The sequence below is a fragment of the Bubalus bubalis genome, chromosome 12 (assembly GCF_019923935.1).
Source record: "Bubalus bubalis isolate 160015118507 breed Murrah chromosome 12, NDDB_SH_1, whole genome shotgun sequence".
NCBI lineage: Eukaryota > Metazoa > Chordata > Mammalia > Artiodactyla > Bovidae > Bubalus > Bubalus bubalis.
Window position 1 is genome coordinate 6,590,714 of NC_059168.1, and position 21,350 is coordinate 6,612,063.

At 50.6% G+C, this 21,350-nt stretch overlaps 1 long non-coding RNA gene across 3 annotated transcripts; it reads left to right on the plus strand.

The window, feature by feature from the left end:
* The first annotated feature begins 9,855 nt into the window (after positions 1–9,855).
* LOC112578001 lies at positions 9,856–20,313 on the plus strand. Of its 3 annotated transcripts, XR_006543194.1 has the most exons (5): positions 11,795–13,667; positions 13,926–14,762; positions 15,654–15,753; positions 18,366–19,130; positions 20,265–20,313. It is a non-coding gene; the product is annotated as an uncharacterized LOC112578001 (long non-coding RNA). The 3 variants fall into 3 exon arrangements; XR_006543193.1 differs by lacking the exon at positions 20,265–20,313 and having other exon boundaries at positions 11,792–13,667; positions 18,366–19,400; XR_006543192.2 differs by lacking the exons at positions 18,366–19,130; positions 20,265–20,313 and having other exon boundaries at positions 9,856–13,667; positions 15,654–16,921.
* The last annotated feature ends 1,037 nt before the right edge of the window (positions 20,314–21,350 follow it).

The window sequence follows — 21,350 nt, forward strand, 5'->3', positions numbered from 1 at the left end:
GAATTTTTACTGCTGTTAGTATCGCAGAGGGGCTTCCCCAGTGGCTCAGTGGTAAAGAATCTGCCTGCAATGGAGGAGATTTGGGTTTGATCCCGGGGTCAGGAAGATCCCCTGGAGAAGGAAATGGCAACCCACTCCAGTATTGTCGTCTGGGAAATCCCATGGACAGAGGAGCCTTGTGGGCTACAGCCCATGGGGTTCCAAAGAGTCAGACACAACTGAGCAACTAAACAACAAGAAGTATCCCAGAGTCTGGCACCTCCATGGTTCAATCTGCTCAGTGAATATACGTCTTTCTGCTTTGGGCCGGGTTGCAGGTGGAGAAGGGAGTGTGGAAGTCAAGACGTCACCTTACTGTTGGGGTTGGAGGAGGCACCTGCCATTCTTGGTTGGTGATACTCAACTCAGCCCTTACATGTCCTGCCATGGGCTTCTCTCCAGTGGTTTTTGTCTGTCTGCTCTCCTCAATGAGCATCATTCAATCAAAGTTTTTATTGGGATGATTCCAGGTGTTACATATTAGGTCAAGTGTTGGGAGAGACCAAAAGGAACAGATAAAGTGCCTGTTTTCAAGGAGGTCAGCATCATAGAAAAGGGACTGAATGTGGATAGCTACAAAGGCAGATGTGTGTCCCACCTGCTGAGAGAGAAACTGAAATGAAGCTGTAGGGGTCACAGAGGAGAGAGCGCTGCCAGCATGCCACTGGGCAAGGTTTCCTGGAGGACATAAGCTCTGGCTGCGTTGTGAGGGGTGAGTTGGATTTCAATAGGCAGAGATGGGCATGGGGCAGAAAGTGAGGAGTGAAGTGAGAAGAGGGCCTGTTGGTCTTTCCATGTCTTTCTCCACCTGGCTCAGCGGCTCCTTTCCTCGTGGCCGTGGTGTCAGCTCGGTCATTGGCACATGCGGGGGTGTGTGCAGTAGAGGGGCGGGAGCAGGCACTAGGAGAAGCTCCATCTTTGACTCCCAGAGCATCTCTGTAGAACTGGCCCACCAGGGCGCCCGCTGCCTCTGCCATGGTCAGGCAGTATGAAAATCTGGAGACCAGCCCTGGAACCCTTGAGTTAATGGCTTGTCACACAGTTTGCTCTGGGAATTGGGAAGCTGTCCCTGTAGCCACTGCAACTAGCTCTCACTTTGTGAGTGGTCCCCGGAATGATTTTTAGAAAAATTCAATGTCTCTTTGGTCATACTTGCCAGAAACAACGCTGGACAATGGCTGTTGTTTGCTGTTCAGTCACTCAGTCATGTCTGACTCTTGACCCCATGGACCCCATGCTTCCCTGTCCTTCACTGTCTCCTGGAGTTTGCTCAAACTCATGTCCATCAAGTCAGTGATGCCATCCAACCGTCTCATCCTCTGTTGTCCCCTTCTCCTTCTGCCTTCAGCCTTTCCCAGCATCAGGGTCTTTTCCAGTGAGTCAACTCTTTGCATCAGGTGGCCAAAGTGAGCCTCAGCTTCAGCATCAGTCCTTTCAATGAATATTAGGGTTGATTTCCTTTAGGATGGACTGGTTTATCTCCTTGCTGTCCAAGAGACTCTCGAGAGTCTTTTCTAGCCCCATAATTCTAAAGTATTAATTCTTTAGCACTCAGCCTTCTTTATGGTCCAGCTCTCACATCTGTACGTGATCACTGGAAAAGCCATACCTTTGACTGTATGGACCTTTGTTGGCAAAGTGATGTCTCTGCTTTTTAATACACTGTCTAGTTTTCTCATAGCCATAGAACTATAGCTATAGCACTCTTATTCCTTCAGAACCATGAAGAAATGACTCTAATTGATGGGACCTAATTTGCATCTAAAAGAGGCTTTTATTTTATTTTTTGGATATGATGCATGGCATGTGGGATCTTAGTTCCCTGACCAGGGATCAGACCTGTGCGCCCTGCATTGGAAGTCTGGCATCTTAACCACTTGACTGCAGGGAGGTCCCACAAAGGCTCTTAGAGCTGCAGTTCAGGAAGGCAGGGGTGGGTGCAAACACCATGATCTTAAAAATAATATGAGTGGTCCTGGGCCTCTGCGAGTCCATTAACAGTGTTTCTTGCAATATCTACTTCAGCTTGTAAAGAATATTTATACTGATAACTGGGGACTTCCCAGTGGCTCAGCAGTACAAACTCCACCTGCAATGCAGGAGACCCAGGAGCCTTGGGTTCAATCCCTGGATTGGGAAGATCCCCTGGAGTAGGAATGGCAACCCACTCCAGTATTCTTGCCTGGGAAATCCCATGGACAGAGGAGCCTACATAGCTTGTACATGGCTACAGCCCGTAGGGTTGCGAGGAGTCAGACACTAATACTTGTGTCCAAAGTTATGTATTGAGTCCTGCAGAGCAAGGGCTAGGGTCCAAGGCTTCTGATTCTCTGTATTTCCTTCACAACCCCGGGACTTGCAGCATCTTGCTTCTAGCTAATAAGGTTGTAAGGGAGATGCCTTTTTTTAAAAAAAAAAAAAAAAAAAAAAACAATTTGTAAGAGCAGATGCTGTGATCTCCAGCTTTGTATGCCTGAAGGTAATGTGGAGCCACCTGGACACTCCAAGGATGCTGGCACCTTCATGGCAGGGCGGGCAGGACTTGCTGGCTGTGCCTGTCGCATGTGAGAAGGTGAGAACCCAGGGAGGCAAAGTGACTTGCTCAAGGACAGATGGTAGAGCAGGCCACCTTCTGATCATGATGAAGGTCACAGTGTCTGCTTACCATCCTGGGAACACACAGCTTCCTGAAAAATGGCTGCTAGTTTCCTTGGAAACTGGCTCCCACCCCAATCCCAGCCATGGCCCTTTGTGTCAGGGGGCCTGTGAGCTGACCTCAGAGTCTAAGGAATCTGAGGCCTCTGGGCCAAGGCTCATGTAATAGCTTGGCCTAAAGCAACATTTCCAGGACCCGTCCTGCAGCCTCTTCCCTGGAGCTGGGGACAAACGGTGGCCACCTGGGCTCTAGCTCTTGGATTTCACAACCTGTTTCTGTTTTGCATCGAGTAATCTGCACGCTCTTTCTCAATCAGGCAGAGAAGTTCTGGGCTTCGCTTCTTTGTAAGCATGATGCTGTTAGGCAACCCCTGTGTCGAAACAGCCTCTAAAGGAAACCCGGTGGTTTTTGGCTTTTGTCCCAAATCTCAGCCCTTCACATGTGGTCAGCGAAGACCAGCCTGACTCTGAAGGCCCAGAGACATCAAGAGAACTGATAGACTGGGCCGCTTCCTGGTGGGGGCTCGATCAGGTCACTGCATACCCTCTGGGTCTCAGTCTCCCCGTCTTTAAAATGGGGCTCACAGCACAGGCTTCCCAGGTGGTGCTAGTGGTATAGAACCCTGCCAAGGCAGGAGACATGAGATCAAACCCAGGGTTTGATCCCTGGGTTGGGAAAATCACTGGAGGAGGGCTTAGCAACCCACTCCAGTACTCTTGCCTGGAGAATCCTATGGACAGAGGAGCCTGGCGGGCTACAGTCCATGGGATCGCAAAGAGCTGGACACGACTGAGCACCCATGCACAAAGCACACAACCTGAGGAATGCTAGAAAACGAGCTGGTTCATGTCTTTGGAGCACCTAGCTCTGCCGACTCCCTTTCCAGCTTGCCCTCCGCAAGCACCTGAGTCCCCAGGTCCGACCTCGTGAGGGGTGGAGCAGAGTCACTCATATCAGCCAGGGTGGCTGGTGCTGGGTGGTGGGAGACAGTCCCTGCTGCTCCCCCTGCTGGGAACAACTCTGTGGGAGGGCACGCACCTGAGCAGTGAGATTCCAGCAGCTGGAGCTGAGAGGCAGAGGCAGGTTACTTCCGGCCGGGTGGCGTGGTCAGACCCCTGGGGCCAGCCAGAGTCCCTGGGGAAGCAGGTCTGTCCCAGGTGTTTCTTGGACAGGAGGGCTGCTGTCCAAGGGATGAGTAGGGGTCAGGGAATGGGGACCCTGGAGCAGCCAGAGACCCGGAGCAGGGGGAGGCAAGCAGAGCAGGAGCGGGGATGCCCGCCTGTCTCCTCTCACCTGCTGGGCCCCCTGAGGGCTGCACTGTCGTGGGTGGGCTCAGCAACACTGACTCAACAGATGGGAATCTGAGCAAACCCCAGTAGATGGTGGTAAACAGAGGAGCCTGGTATGCCGCAGTCTCCGGGGCTGCCAAGTCTTAGCACACAACTTAGCGACTGAACGAGTGCCTTCCATGTGTATGACTTCCGTTTCATTTATTTGTTGGTGTGTTTTGAGGTTTATTTTTTAAAAATCATTTTCAAAGAACATTCACAGACTCCATGCAATCTGATCCCCACCTCAGCCTGGTGAGTCAGCTGACGAGGAACACAGGTATTGCTGTGTTTTCTTTGAGGGAGGAGACTCAGAGAGGCTGTGATTTCCTCAAGGACCACGTGCTGGGGAGTGGCAGGGCTGTGCCTGAAACAGGAGACTGCTCACTCCTGTTCCCAGAAAAGGCCAGGGGAGCCAGAGCCCAGGGGGCACTGGCAGGGTTGGGGGTCTCCAGATCCTGGCTTGGGAGCTCAGGGGCTGGTGGCATTGGGTTGGCCAGAAAGTTCGTTTGGGTTTTTCCATAGGATGTTACAGGAAAATCTGGATGAGCTTTTTGGCCAACCCAATATTTGTGTATATGGTCTGGCGGTTGTCTGTCTGTTCAGTCTCTCAGCCTTTCCTCCTCCAGTAGATTTGAGCCCATTAAGAGGATTCATCTGGGTTGATCCAGATGTGGGAGGGTTGAATATACAAGGGTGGAGCTTGGTGTGATTTGGTTGAAGTAAAACAAGTTGTGTTTCAACGGGAAACTGGTTTTTGTTCAGCCGCTTCCATCCTTCCATCCTGGGGTACCAGTTTTCAACCCCATTAGTGCCCTAGAGTCCCCCAGATGCTCAGTTGTGTCCAACTCTCTGCGACCCCTTAGACTGCAGCACGCCAGGCTTCCCTGTTCTTCACTATTTCCTGGAGTGTGCTCAAACTCATGTCCTTCGAGTCGGTGATGCATCCAACCATCTCATCATCTGTCACCCCCTTTTCCTGCCCTCAATCTTTCCCAGCATCAGGGTCTTTTCCAGTGAGTTGGCTCTTTGCATCATGTGGCCAAAGTATTGGAGTTTCCGCTTTGGCATCAGTCTTTCCAGTGAATATTCAGTGTTGATTTCCTTTAGGATTGACTGGTTTGATCTCCTTGCAGTCCAAGGGGCTCTCAAGAGTCTTCTCCAGCACCACAATTCGAAAGCATTAAATCTTTAGCATCCAGCCTTCTTTATGGTTCAGCTCTCACATCTGTCCATGTCTATTGGAAAAACCATAGCTTTGACTATACGGACCTTTGTCGGTAAAGTAATGTCTATTCTTTCTAATATACTGCCTAGGTGTGTTATACCTTTTCTTCCAAGGAGCAAGCGTCTTTTAATTTCACAGCTACAGTCACCTGGGAATTAATTCCTGTCCTGTAGGGATCTAACTAACTTCCTCCTATCCTCTTGGGGAAAAAAAACAGTTTTGTTTCCATATACAATTCATCCCAACGTTGCCTTTTCCACACACATCTGTGCTGTTTTGACTTTTTCCTTGATCCTGTTATAAAATCTGCATGCTTCCCTCATGTCTTTTAAATACATATTTATTTGTATATTTGTATGAGAGTCATGGTTTTACCTTTTTCTTTTAAGGCTGTGTGTTTGTATTTGTGGGCTTCCCTGGTGGCTCAGCTGGTAAAGAATTCACCTGCAATGCAGGAGACCCTGGTTCGATTCCTGGGTCAGGAAGATCCCCTGGAGAAGGGAATGGCTACCCACTCCAGATGGATGGCCCCAGGTGTCCCTGAATACCAAGTATGGAGCAGCATGACTTTGAAAGTGATGAAGGGCTCTGGGGCCTGGATTTGTCTGTCCAGAGAGAGAAAGTTTTTCAAGTGGCCTCGGGGCAGAGTGAAGATATTGGCAATGAGGTCCTTCCTGTGGATTCTTGTTTGATCCCAGACTCAACTGAGATTGAATTTCTCAGCAGCTCTGACTGAGGTATGTGTGTCTGTGGTTGATGGGGTGGGGGTGGGGTGCAGACTCAGGGCCAGAGGTCATTTGGTGTGGAGAAGTTGAGAAGTGTGAAGTTTCCTGCATCCAAGATTGATGGGGCAAGTGTCCTGGATGCTGGATCTTGGAGGCTGGTCTGGACTTGGTAGGAACATTTGTGCAGCTGGGTGTCTGCACCACAAATTCACTACAAGTCCGACTGGTTTGGAGATGTGGTATGCAGATGACTGGTATGGAGGTTCCTTAAAAACTGAAAACAGAGCTATCATATGATCCTGCAATCCCACCCCTGGGCTTATAGCTACAGAAAAATATAGTCCAGAGGATATATGCACCCCAGGGTTCACTGCAGTGCTATTTACGATAGCCAGCACACGGGAGCAACCTAAATGTCCATCGTCAGAGGAATGGATGAAGACGTGGTACAGGTATACAACAAAATAGTATTCAGCCACAAAAAAGAATGAAATAGTGCCATTTGCAGCAACATGGATGGACCTGGAGATTATCACACTAAGTGAAGTAAGTCACATAGAGAAAGATACATATATGATATCCTTATATGCAGAATGAAAAACGTTACAAATGAACTTATTTACAAACCAGAAACAGACTCACAGGCTTAAAGAGAAAGAATTGATGGTTACTAGGGAAGGGACAGCTTTCCAGTTGGATGTGTACATACTGCTGTATTTAAAATGGGTAACCAACAAGGACCTACTATATAGCACAGGGAACTCTGCTCAATATTATGTAACAACCTAAATGGGAAAAGAATTTGATAAAGAATACACTTTGTTGTTTAGTTGCTTCAGTCTTGTCGGACTCTTTTTCAACAGCACGGACTATAGCCCTCTAGGCTCCTCTGTCCATGGGATTCTCCAGGCAAGGATATTGGAGTGAGCTGCCATTTCCTTCTCCAGAGGATCTTCCCAACCCAGGAATCAAGCCCACGTCTCTTGTGTCTCCTGCGTTAGCAGATGGATTCTCTACCACTGAGCCACCAGCGAAGCCCACAGAATAGATACAAGTACGGGTATAACTGAAGCACTTTGCTGTGCATCTCAGACTAACACAACATGAATCAACTCTGCACCAATCTAAAATAAAAAGTTAAAAAAACCCAAAAGGTATAAAAGATAAACAATGAAAAGTGAAAAACAGAAAGGAGGGAGGAGCCTGGAAGGTGAGTTTAAGGATAGTATTTCAGACTCTGAATGACTAAAAGCAGCAGTCAGGACCATCACGACACAGTAACTTTCCGGAATAGGACAGAATCGAACTCCGCACCCCTGAAACCCTTCCCGGAGAAAGAAGGGTGTGCAGGGCCCTGTCGTGAGCGAGGATGCGGTCATCCTTCCTGCCCAAGCCTGGGCCTGACTCCTGAGACCCGGGCCAACGTGATGGGCAGGGAGTGGGCTGGCAGTGATGAGAACAGTGAGCCACCAGGAAGTGACGGCGTTTCGAGGGGAGGACCTGCCGGAGGGCTGGAACCTTGGTTCCAGAGCTCAGCGGAGATGCCGGGGCAACAGCTGCTCTCGGGGGCTGAGAGACGCTGCTGCTAAGGAGAAGCCCCGAACTCCTGGGGCTCACGCTGCAGTGTCTTTGGCTGGATAACCCAGCTGTGGGCACCTTTCAGGGACCTGGTCATTCTAGCTCCTTAAAAATCTTCCAGCTATGGGTTGAAATTTGGAATTTGAGATCACCTTTGATCTTGGAAATGCAGAGACTGAACGCATGCATGAACAATGTCCAGAATATATATTATAAATATAAAATACAAGTTAACATATAAATATAAAAACAAAACGGACCCACAGTCTGCAGCAAGCAGAAGCCAGCCTGTTATCTCTGTCAGCCTCACAACTGAACCCACTGTGGTATTCTTGCCTGGAGAATCCCATGGACAAAGGAGTGTGATGGGCAACAGTCCATGGGGTCGCAAAGAGTCAACGCTTCTGAGGATCCGAGCAGCCCTGATTTTTGTCCCTGCTTCCCATTAGGGCCAGGGAAAGCCACATACACGTGCCTGGCCAGCCACAAAGGATGCCCAGCTTCTAGTGCGGGGGCAACAGCCTCCAACCAGGCCTCCCTGGAGCTCCCCTTTCCCCATTACAGAGCTTTCCCACTCCTCCGCCTGCTTTTGTGTCTGTGCCAAAACCAAGCGAGGGGGGCTGACTCCCCGGCTGTAGCCAGCTGTGAGTAAAGAGCCCTGGCTTGTTCTCATCTGAGTGGTCTTTGTTTATGGAAACAAAAGCTTGGATCTGACCAACAGCCAGACCTAAAACAGAGTGGGCAGGGCCAGCTCAGAGGACTCCTGACTCAGAACTTCTCCCAATTCCTGGAGTTGGGATGAGATTGGGGGTGGTGGGTGGGGGTGCGACCCAAGGCTTGAGGGATAGTTTCAGTGGGTACTTCCCAGGGCCCCGATGGCAGGGAGAGACGAGGAAGTTTCAGGAGGGTGGGGGGCCTGGAATTCCCTGGCAGTCCAGTGGTTAAGATTCTGTGCTTCCACTGCAGGGGGCATGGGTTCAGTCCCTGGTGGGGGCACTGTGTGCTCCACCGCATGCTACGGAGCAGCCAAAAAAAAAGAAAGAAAAATGAGTGGGAGTCCTGACTGTCACTTTGCGTTCCTGGGAATTTCAGAGACCTGGAAGCCCTTGAAAGCCATTTGCTTGAGCAAGCAGTCTCCGGAACCTGGCACGGGCCTTCCTGGATGCCCACAGTGGGGTGGCCCCAGGTGTGTGCGGAAGATCGAGGACTGCAGGAGGAGGGCCAGGCCCACCAACAGCTGAGAATACCAGCCAGGTGTGGATAGAATTACAGGTGTCAAGTTTTAACTTCAAAAAATGATCTGGCATAAATTTGCCTTTAGAAAAACAGTTGCAAGAATAGTAAGAAGAATTTCCACATGATTCATCCAGATTCTCCAAATCATTTCATTGTGTTTGTTTTATCCTTTTCCATTGTCTCCCCTATGAGTGTGTGTGTGTGCTTGCTCATGTTTGCTTTGGTTTTTCCTGAACCATTTATGAGTATGTTGTGTGACGCAATGCTGACGAAGTCTGGGAAGAGGTGACCAGATAGTTTTATAACTAGTAACTTGTCCTTGGGTTGAGATGTAGTTCCTATTGATAGAGGACCTGACGATACTCAGGTGAGCACCACTGTGTCTCCCTTAGGAATTCTTCCTACAGCATTGCTTGTGAAAGCCAAGAACACAACCTCAGCGTCCACTACCAATACGGCTGAATCAGTATGGCACATCTATTTAAGAGAACACTGCCAGTTGTAAAACAGAATGAGCCAGCTTGATGTATACTGATGTGAAATAATATTCTTGTCAAAATTGTGAATAACAATTCTTGTTGTTCAGTCGCTGTCTTAGTTGACTCTTTGTGACCTCATGAACTGCAACATACCAGGCTTCCCTGTCCTTCACTATCTCCCAGAGTTTGCTCAGATTCATGTCCATTGATTTGGTGATGCTATTATATGCTAATATAAGAATATATAATTATATATATATATATATAATATTCTAAGGTTTAAAAAGTTATGGTAACAAAAACCGTATAAGTTGTGGGCATGTCTTTTTATTCTTAAATACGTTAGGGTCTATTTCCTGAAAGCACGGAATCCTTTTATATAACCACAGCAAAATGATCAAAACCAGGTCCTTCACATGATGTGTGCGTGTGTGCTAAGTCGCTTCAGTCACGTCCGATTCTTTGTGACCCCATGGGCTGTAGTCTTCCAGGCTCCTCTGTCCTTGGGATTCTCCAGGAAGAAAACTGGGGTGGGTTGCCATTTCCTTCCCCAGAGGATCATCTTGACCCAGGGATTGAACCTGCATCTCTTATGTCTCCTGCATTGCAGACGGGTTCTGTGCCACTGAGCTACCTGGGAAGGCCTTCGTGTAATATTTTTATCCAATTGTAGACCTCATGCCCATTCTCCCATTTGTCCCGGTGTCCCCTGATGGAGCAGTCATTCATAGCATCTGGTTGTCCTCTCGTGTCTCCTTCTGTGGAACCAGCTCTCCGTCTGTCTTTGTGTTTCTCGCTGTTTACCCTTTAGGAGAGTGTGGCTGAGGGCGTGTGTGGAAGGTTCCTGCTCTGTCTGATGTCTGCCTGGGGTTAGATTCAGGTTTGTGCCTTTGGTGGGAACCCCTGGGGTTAGGCCAACCTCCTCTCATGCCTCGGGTACCTGACTTTGAAACCACATGGGCGTCTGGGAGTCTGGGTGAGGTTCTGAGACGAACCTGTGCTCTGGGCCTGCATGCATTCTGGTCAGGAGAGGTCAGGCCAAAGGTCAGTTGGCCTTCTAGTGAAAAGGCCATGCCCCATCTCTGTCGCAATCAACAACCAACAGAACGTCAGGATGGATCTTTGAGGGGAAAATAGTGACCTCTTGATGTGTGTCAGAATGGATCTTTTGAGTGCTAACAGTGACCTCTTGATAACAATTGACTGAGTCCTGGACTCTCGCTGCTGAGGTGAACATTCTCCATTCCTGATAAACAGGATATCGGACTCCCCTCAGAGATGATGCCTGCTCACCTGACTCCATCCCAGATCACAGGTGGGTTCCAGCCACCCAGTCCTGGCTTGGCCTTGACTTGAATGGGTGTTCCCGCCAGGTGGTCTGCAGCACACTGGAACTTTCTTGAGCCTACTGAACAAAATCTATGAACATCATTTGTCCTTGCTGGCTACCGAATGCATTTAGTTCAACAACGTCTGTGTGTGTGTGAGGCAGAGTTGGTCCTAGGCTTGCTTTTACTGTAACCTCGTAGCTGGCTGTGGTGGGGGCTGCCGGCGTCACGGTCTTTGGAGTTGTCCCAGCTAATGTCACCTTCCAGGAAGTTCCTTCGGTCCTACCACCAAATGGGCTTCGTAAACATCAGCTCTCTGTCTCCCTTCGTGGGAACCAGGGTTGTGGTGGAGCTGATCGTGAGTCATCGGGACCAGGGGTCTGTGGACCTGTCCCCAGAGGCCAGGCTAGGCACCAGGGTCACTCTGGCAGGTGCCCAGGGATGTGGCTGGGTCAACAGGGCCCATTTCACCCCTCCCAGCCCCCACTTTGCCTTCCACAAAGGTCAGTGCCTTGTAAGCACTTGCCCCATTTTTCCTGGCTCTGGCCTATCTCCTCTACCACCCACAACCTGAATGCCTGTGCACAGCCAGGGAGCAGCGTCTGCAGGTCCCAGCCTGACCTGGCAGGAGGGCCTGGAAGGAACCAGGTCAGAGGCCTGGCAGGGCTGACTCGACGTTGAGCCAGGTGCCCGGGCTCCCTAAATCCCCTCCATCTGCAGGAAGCAGGTCCCAGCCCTGGGGGTGTGGCCAGGAGCTGGGGGTGGGCAGGCACTTCCTCAGACCCGGGGACACAGTGCTGTTTCCAGGGGGATCTCACCCCCTGCCAGGGGTCTTTTGGTCCCTTGAGTCACTGTACTTCGGGCTGGTTTCTTGCACCCGGGATGCTCATGAGTTGGGCTTAGTTTTGGTGTGCTTGTTGGCATTTGGTGGGTGCTTCGCTTGTGCTCGGTCCTTTGCTACAAGCTGACTTAACCCTGCAACAACCCTGGAGAGATGTTGTTATTATCCTGATGTACAGAGGGGAAAGCAGACCCAGAGAGGTTAGGAATCATGCCTGGCCATTAACCAGCAGAAAGCTGTAGTATGCTCACTCATGTCTGACTCTTTGCGACCCCGTGGACTGTAGCCCACCCGGCTTCTCTGTCCCTGGCATTTCCCAGGCGAGAATACTGGAGTGGGTTGCCATTTCCTTCGCCAGGGGATCTTCCTGACCCAGGGGTCAAACCCACATCTCCTGTGTCTTCTGCATTGCAGGCAGATTTCTTTAACCACTGAGCCGTCAGGAAAGAGTTCAACTCCTTGAACTCTTAGTAAATGTGCGTTAGGTAAGGTTAGTGACTGATACAACTTGAGCATCCGTGCCTTTGTTTCTGGGTGACTGTCGAGGGTCAGGGTACAGACTCTTCTCCAGGAGCAGGGAGGGGGCTGGGCTTTCGTCAGGCACCCACCGTTGTGCTATGCTGAGGTGGGACCTGGCTTGAACCCTGAGAGGCGAGCGGGCTTGAGAAGGGTGAGTGTGGAGAGGGTATCTCACCCACCCGACCTAGGAAGGCATGGTGACTTTGGCCTCATTCCACTTTGGGAGGAGCAACAGAGCTGCTCACTTCTTGATGGAATGTGATAGGCTTAACTGGCAGAGTGAAATACAAGTTAGAAAAAGGAGATGGTAAACAAACCCCTCCCGTGTCTGCAGGGATGTGACATTCTGGAGTGAACAGTTCTGTTGCTACATGCCGGGAAGTAAGGGGGTGGTTTCAGTCTTGTTGGAGGTGTTTGCTGTCTTTCTTGGTGTGTGTTAATCTTCTGAGGCTGTGGATGGCCATCGGAGCCACGTGGCCAATCTCTTCTCAGCGGTAGTTCTCGGCTGCCACCTCCACCCCCAGGCATAAGGGCTAGACTGTGTCCTGTGATACATTGGCGGCTCCCCCTACAGCCTGTGGGTGGTGGGGCTGGGACTGTGGACTCCAGAGCCACAGGGCCCAAGGTGGAGGCTCATCCCCAACCCCAGCTACTCTCCTGGGTGGTTTAGAGCTGCAGCAATGAGCGTCTCCATTCTGGTGCCTGGAGGTCAGCGATCAAAGTGCTCGCAGGCTCAAGTTCCCTCTGGTGACTCCAGGGGAGGGTGCTTCTTTGCCTCTCCTGGCCTCCAGTGTCGCTGGCCCTCATCCTTGGCCTCGCTTGGCTGGAAGGTGCTTCCTTCCACTCACATGGCCGTCTCCTGCTTTTGTTTTCACATTGTCTTCCCTCAGGTGGGCCCATCTCTGTGTGCACACTTCTTTTTACAAGGACACCAATTACATTAGATTAGGGCCCACCCTAATGACCTCATCTCGGAGGAGGAAATGGCAACCCACTCCAGTATTATTGCCTGGGGAATCCCATGGACAGAGGAGCCTGGTGGGCTGAAGTCCATGGGATCACAGAGTCAGACACGCAATATCCTCGCTTTAACTTGATTGCCTCACGGTCACATTCTGAGCTACTCTCGGGGGTAGGAGTCCAATATATCTTTTTGGAAGAAGAGAATTCGACCCATAACTTGAGCTACTTTGGACAAGTTACTTGACATCTGCATACTTCATTTTCTTTATCTGCAGAACAGATAATATTGGGTTGACCAAGAAGTTCAGATTTTTTTCTGTGCCATCTTACAGGAAAACCTGAAGGAACTCTGTGGACAACCCAGTGCATCCTAATACTAACCTCACCGGGCTGTTGGGATGATTAACTAAGCGAATATGTAAATAACATGCTTGGAACAGAGTTAGGAGCTTCGTAGGTGCCCTGGGAGAGAGAGTAACTCCTATCATTATCCCTCCTCATGGTCACAGACCTGTAGGAGGTGTACATGCTTGCTGAGGGTGTGAAGTTGAATTAGGACCTGGAGGTGGCTCTGAGGGAGGCTGGCATGGAGTTCAGTGTCACTCTGTGTGGCTGACTGCTCCCAGAGAGCCCTGAGCCTGATCTGGAATTAACTCTCTCATTCTTCTTTTTCAAAGAATTGTTTTCAAAGCTGGTGAGGCTTGGATACTCCTCAGAGAGCCAGGGAGAGCTTCAGTCTTCAACCTGGTGAGATCCCACCAACAGGGCTTTATCATCTACAAAGTGGGGGGATTCCCTGGGCAGGGGCAACTGAGCCTCTTCCTACTCTGACAACCTGTGGGTCTATAAATCTCCAACTACAAGGAAAAAACCCCAGGCATTCTGGCCAAAGAAGCCCCAATGAACAGTTTGCTCAGTTCCACTAGAACTTGGTTCAAGGTGGCCCAAACTTGGACAGCTCCTTGAGGCTTGTTAGAACGGGTCCACTGCCTCCTTGTCTTTCAGGGTCTGGAGCCAGAACTTGGGGCTGGGTGGGACCCCTGGAGTGCTCCAGTTGCCCGAGGATTAATAGCAGATGGACTGAATCACGCGGAACTTGGCGGATTCTTCCCCGTCCCTTAACCAGGGCTATCGGACTCTGGAGGTGGGATTCCTTGGCATCCCTTCCTGGGTCGACTCCTCTGGGTTCAAGCCTAGGAGGGCAGGTCTGCCCGTGTGTGATCCTAAGACATTGTCTTCCTGGCCACTGTGGGGTGAGTGGTGCTTCCTTGGGGTATTAGGGAAGGGAGTCTTACTCCTCCATCCAACCGCTGGAAAGATAGGCACGAACCTGTGATTCAGGGAGGGGACCATTTCCTGCCCGATGATTCTCAGTCCTGGGTTTGAGAAGCATACCAGCTCCAGGGGAGGGGAAAGGCGTGTACTGAAGGCTGTTGGAAGCCTGTCAGGTTCACTCTGGAAGTAGATCCAGGCCAACAGAGTGTTCCGAAGAAAGAATCGATTATAATTTGCCATCAATGCATCCTCATTTTATGGCACATGGCTGTTTTTCCAACACATATAACATGTACTTTTTATAATTTTGTTTATTTTTCACTTAGCAACCCTTTCTGGTACAGATGGAATCAGAATACATTTCACCCGAGTCCTGTTTCAAGTGCCAGGACTACCTTTACTGGGCTAGTGTAGCCAGATCAAGCCTGAGACACCCCCAGGTGAGGCGCTGCAGACTCTGTGGGTGAGAAGGCATGAATCCCAGTTGCCAGACTGAATCCAGCGAGAACTGGCATATGAGTGACTCTCATGGAGGGAGTTGTCCTGCTCAGAGGACCTCAGTGTCAGGTATTGACCCAGAATCTCGCTTGTTATAAAGTGAACCATTAACATAAAATGTTCTTTACAAAGAATTTGTTTTTTTAATTTTTCTTTTTCCAGTTAGCATCTTAAGTACCCGCCAATTTTTCCAGGAAATGGAGCTTTTAGCAAACCTTTTTTAGAAAGTTTTTATTATAATTGCTTTACAATGTTGTGTTTCTACTGTACAGCAAAGTAATCAGCCATACGTATACATGGATCCCCTCTTTTCGAGATTTCCTTCCCATTTAGATCACCATGGAGTATTGAGTCGGACACGACTGAGCGACTTCACTGTCACGTTTCACTTTCATGCATTGGAGAAGGAAATGGCAACCCACTCCAGTGTTCTTGCCTGGAGAATCCCAGGGATGGGGAAGCCTGGTGGGCTGCCGCCTATGGGGTCGCACAGAGTTGGACACGACTGAAGCGACTTAGCAGCAGCAGCAGCAGCAGCACCAGAGTATTGAGTAGAGTTCCCTGTGCTATACATTAGTCATCTATTGTATGCATAGTGTCCATGGTGTACATATGTCAGTCCCAGGCTTTCACTCCTTTACTGTTGTCATTTTCCTCTGCTAGAATGTGAGTTCTTGGGGCTGAAAATAATACCTGACTTAGGGCAGGTGCTCAAAAACATATTAGAAAAATAAATACGAATGAATGAGCTGCCACCTCCAACCTGGGTCTTTTCTGAGCTCAGTGGCTGTGAACTGGGGTCTGCTCCCCCTGGTGGGCCATTAGATCTGGAAGCTCAGCTGTCTGCCAGACCCCTCTGATCAAGCCTTGCAACCTGGCCTCACCTGTGTCTTTCTTAGGCCCTGTACTCCGTGAATCATGCTTGGAATTTCCTTACTTGTTGGTATTTGCCCCCTGCAGGAGCCAAAGACATGGCCCTGGTGGTTGTGAGCAGTCCAAGTCCTCAGGCAGCAGCTCTCAACCCTGGCAGGTGGTACAGAGACCACGCGGGAACGTGAAGGTATTGCCTGGCCCAGCCCCACCTCTCCTGTCCAGGTCTCATTGGTGAGGAAGTGCCCTGGCATTGATATTCGTCAAACACCTATTAGGGGCAGCAGAGACGAGAACCCCTGGAATAGCTTGTCTCAAGTTTTGTCCACATCAGAATCGTCAGGGGGTTGGGGGGTGTTTCCCTAGCCCCAGTTGTTCAGTCCCTCATCTAGTTTCTTTTTTGGAAAAGTAATTTTATTTATTTATTTTGTGGCTGGCCTGGATCTTTGTTGCCGCAGGGGCTTTTCGCGGGTTGCGGTGAGCGGAGGCCCACTCTCTAGCTGTGGTACATGGGCTTTTCGGTGCAGCGGCTTCTCGTCGAGCATGCGCTCTAGGCACGTGGGCTTCCGCAGTTGTGACGCTGTGGCTGCGGTTCCTGAGCCCGAGAGAACAAGCGCAACAGTTGTGGCACAGAAGTTCAGTTGCTCCGTGGCACGTGGGGTTTTCCCATATCAGGGATCGAACCCATGTCTCCTGTGTCTCCTGCATCGGCAGGGAGATTCTTTACCACTGAGCCACCTGGGAAGCCCCCTTCTCTAGTTTCTGATTGGATGCTCTGAGGTGGGGGCTCAGAATCTGCATTCCCTGAACATTAGGGTATTATTTATTTTTTTTGATCTCGCCATGTGCCCTGCAGGATCTTAGTTCCCTAAGCAGGGATTGAACCTGTGCTCCCTGCAGTGGAAGCGCAGAGTCCAAACCACTGAACCAGGGAAGTCCCCAGAATCTGCGTTTCTAATGAGCTCCCAGGATGCTCTGATGTCGTCCAGGCCACACTTTGAGAATTCCTTCCCCAGGGCTTGGTCACAGCCTCCCTGATTCTTGCTGAGCCAGTGCCCTCTGCTTCCTAGCCGTGCCCCTTGGTCCCCCTTCCTCCAGCTGGGGCACTTGCTATGCCCTCTATACTGGTATGGCCTTCGCTGAGCTCTGGGTTAGCCCTGACAAGATAGAGAAAAAAGTGTTTTGCTCTGCTTTTCTCAACCCAGAGGAGATGGGAATGCTTCAAAAGGCATTCTATCTGGGGGAGAAATGGGTTCCCTGAAGAACTGATGCTTTCAAACTGTGGTGCTGGAGAAGACTCTTGAGAGTCCCTTGGACTGCAGGGAGAGCAAACCAGTCAATCCTATAGGAAACCAACCCTGAATATTCATTGGAAGGACTGATGCCGAAGCTCCAAGACTTTGGCCACCTGATATGAAGAGCCGACTCACTGAAAAAGATCTGATGCTAGGAAAGATTGAGGGCAAGAGGAGAAGGGGACGACAAAGGATGAGATGGTTGGATAGCCTCGTCGCTTCACTGGAGATGAGTTTGAGCAAACTCCAGGAGATGGTGAAGGACAGGGAAGCCTGGCATGCTGCAGTCCATTGAGTTGCAAAGAGTCAGACATGACTGGGTGACTGAACAATAGCAACAACAACAAAGGGGGGAACTGAACTCATGGCAGGGAACACATTTGGGGGTGGCTGGGATGTGGGCTCTGGGCTGGTTGGTTTGTATTTGAGAGGCACACTTGTGGGTTTGTGATTGGAACTTCTAGGAACTGGCTAGTCCACGGAAGGGTCAGAGAGGCCCCAGATGTCAAAGCTAAAACACAGACCTGATTAATGTAAGACTTGGTTAATCCAGGATGGTTCGCAGAGAAATGGGCAGTGGGGAGTGGTGTTGGCTCTGAGGTTCAAATCCATTTTAAAGTCTCTCTCCTAAAAGCACTGTCCAGTCTATAAATTATGCGCTGGGGTGTCACTGCCTCTTGTCCTCCAAGCTCAGCCAGTCTCTCCAATGCCAGATTAGGGGTGTCCCCTTCCTTTTCCTCTTTAGGTGAGGAAGGGGTCCCTTGCTCAGGGTTTATGGACTGAGACCAGCTGTTGCCGTGCGAGGTCATGGACCCCTTACAAGCCCTCAGGGGACAAGTGTAACAGCGTGGGGTGTGCTGGGGCAAGGGGGTGACCGGAGCCACATGGAAGGTACCTCCTGACGGGACACCAAGGAATCTCTTCGTGTGATTCACTGCACCAGAGCCTTCCTTCCAGCTGCCAAAGCCTGCGGAGCCCGCCTCTGACAGCCTGCCTGGGGAGCTGGAGTGTCCCGAAAATGACAAATCAAAGCTGGCTCAGCCCGAAGCCTGCATGCCTGTTGGGAGGGCTGGCAGGTGCTGTGCCCAGGTGGGGTTTCTTATGTAATGTGACACATGGATGAGCCGGCCGTGGGTGCACCTGGGGCCCGGCAGGATGACTCAGGCCCCGCCATCACCGCTTCCCAGAAGCGTGGCACTTGGGTGTCAGCTGAGCACGTGCCTGTGTGTCACTGTGATTGTTAGAAAGCAAAGGAGGGTCCCATGATGCAGTGGGAGCGGGGCTGGGGGCGGACTGTGGAGACTGCAGGGGTATCAAGGCCAAAGGAGGTGGGTGGTGTGGGATGGGGAGGCAAGATCTGGAAACTTCCCTCTCCATTTGGACCAGACTGGGAGGCAAGGAGGGCTGCCAGCGGCACATCATCCTCCTACCCTGGGTGGGCGGACGCCTGGCTGATTCTCAGCAGTGGAATCCCATATGGTGAATAATCCTGTATCACTCATTACAGAAATCAAGTCTCTGTGATGCGATCTTCCTCTTTCTGGTTGCAAGGCAATGGAGTGTTTCTTTACCCCTGCCACTGAGCAGGGAGCAGGGCTCGTCCTCCACGAGTGACCTGGCAGTGCCCTGGGGGTTCGGCTTCTAGGGGTCTTCTCCTGGACCGCCCACATCCCCAGTGCTGGCCCCGTGTCCCTGGCCTGAAGGTGGAGGGTAAGGTTAAGGGAGGCAGGGGTACAGTTATGGGACAGGAGGCCTCGAATCAGAGCAGGAGGGGCCTGCTGGAGCCTCCCGCGCCCACGCAGGGGGAGGGCTTGGTCTGTAGAAGGAGGACCAGGGGGTCTGGGCTGGGCGCCCTGGGGAGAGAGCATCAGCGTGACATGGGTCCAGTGTCCAGCTGGCCTCTGTCCATGCTCCAGGCCCCATGGGCAGGTTGGAGGGGAGAATGGGCAGTGGCCCTTCGTGTCCTCATCCCGTTGAGTATCTGTCTCTGAAACCGGGGCGAGGAGGAAGAAGCCAAGGACAAGCTGGGAAGAACAGGCCTTTCCACAATGAAGACTGATCTCTGAACTGAATACAAAACAAAGTCTCTCCTGTAGCTCTCAAGTGCTCTGTGCGTTCTCTCTAAGCCACACCATCTAGACAACCTGGGCCCATAGGTGTGATGGGAACCGCGTTGTTCCAGGCCACACGTGTGCAGACCAGTGTCCCACACTGGGTAGCGTCGTCAGGCACAGACTCTGAGACTGGAAAGGAACCTTTGCGCTTCTTGACGGTGAGCCATGGTCCCCAAAACACGCCAGCATCCTCCTCCCTGGGACCTGTGATTTTGATATCTTCTATAGCAAAAGGGATTTTATGGGTGTCATTAGGTTGTGGACTTAAAGGTGGGAAGATTCTCCTGGATTATTTTAGTGGGCCCCCAATAGAGTTGGGGCTTCCCAGGTGGCTCAGTGGTAGAGATCCCAGCTGCCAGTGTAGGAGATGTAGGAGACTTGGGTTCTGTCCCTGGGTTGGGAAGATCCCCTGGAGAAGGAAATGGCAACCCACTCCAGTATTCTTGCCTGGGAAATCCCATGGACAGAGGAGCCTGGCAGGCTACAGTCCATGGGGTTGCCAAAAGTTGGACACGACTGAGCCACTGAGCATGCACACACAAATAGAGCCAAGAGAGTCCTCAAAAGTGAGAGAGAAGGTCAAGAAAAACAGCCACCTGCTGCTGGGAGCAGGGAGGAGACGGTGATGTGCTGGGGAGAAGTGAGGACCACTCCAGAAGATGGGAAAGGTGAGAGGAGCGCCCCCGGGCCTTCAGTAGGACCGAGGCACTTCTGCCCCCTTGACTGCCACCTCCGGGAGCCCACCGTGGACTTCTGACCTCCAGAGCGGTTAGAAGATCAGACGGTTTTTTTTAGCCATAGTTGGTGATGACTTAATATAGCAGCTGAAGTAAACTAATACAGCACTCACTGAACTCAGCCCTCTCTTTTTGTAGCGGAGAAGGCGGAAGCCTGTTTGCAGTATATATTTTCATTTTTAGTTTGCTAACTTGTAAAGTATTTATCGGAAGGGAATGATTTTCTCCTGCCTCTGTGAATAAGACATAGAGTTTTTTTTTTCTGTAATTGTCCCGCTGACCAGAGCAGGCCTTAGAATTTTCAGTTTTACGGGGTCTGATTACTAAATCAATCCTGTGGATTTGATGACCGTATTTTCTTGAATCAAAATGAAAGAACTCTGATCTGATAGGAATGAGTGAGACTCCCCTGGTGGCACAGTGGGTAAGAAGCTGCCTGCCAATGCAGGGGAAATGGGTTCGATCCCTGGTCTGGGAAGATTCCACATGCCGCGGAGCAACTGAACCTGTGTGCCACAACTATTGAACTTGTCCTCTGGGTCCTGGGAACTGCAGCTGCTGAGCCCGTGCACCACAGCTACTGAAGCCCGTGCACCCGAGAGCCTGCGCTCTGCAACAAGAGGAGCCACCGCGATGAGAAGCCTGTGCGCCACAACCGGAGAGGAGCCCCTGCCCGCTGCAACTAGAGAAAGCCCTCACAAAGCACCAAAGACCCAGCATGACCCAAAATAAATGAATAAATAAAATTATATAGAAAAGAATGAGTGGATCTATGGGGATACTATGGCAGAGGCTGTCCCATTAAACTGGGGACCAGTAGCCCATGTTGTAATACACATCACAGTGGCCAAACCACAGCATTCTTGCCTCCAGCTCCCCTCTCATCACCCCCAACCTCTGCCTCCACATCATTGTAAGGAAGGAAGAAAAGGGAGGTGGTGGGGGGAATCTTGCTGCCAGGTTTGCAGAGGACGCTGCTGATTTCTGAACCAGAACGGACTTTGAAAAGTCCTCCTGAGTCTAAAAAGATGAAGACTCATTGCTTCAACCCTTGCAGTAAACATCCTGGGTAACCTTCACCTCAAACCTCAGAGGTTTCGAGATGGCACAGAACATGCTGTGCCGTGTTTATTTCCCATCACTTGGTGGAGAAACTCTGCACGGGAAGGAGGAGGCAGAAATGAAGCCCTGAAGGTACTGCAGGGTGGGTTCCAGACCTCCGCAATAATGTGAATCTCGCAATAAAGTGAGTCACGTGGATTTTTTTTTTTTGGTTTCGCAGTGTATATAAAAGTGTAATACACTGTACTGTAACCTATTAAGCATGCAATAACATTATGTCTAAAAAAAAGTACATCTCTTAACTGAAAAATACTTTCTTGCTAAAAAATGCTGAGCATCATGTGAGCTTTCAGTGGATCATCACCTTTTTGCAATAGTCCTGTCACAACTGTAATACTAATGAAAGATGTGAAATACTTGTGGAGAATGGCCAAAATGTGAAACAGACACAAGTGAGCAAATGCTATTGGAAAAGTGGCACCCCTAGACGTGTCCGAACCCAGGTTGCTGCAAACGTTCAATGTGTGATAGATGCAGTATCTGCTAAATAAAACAAAGTCCGGTAAAATGAGGTCAACC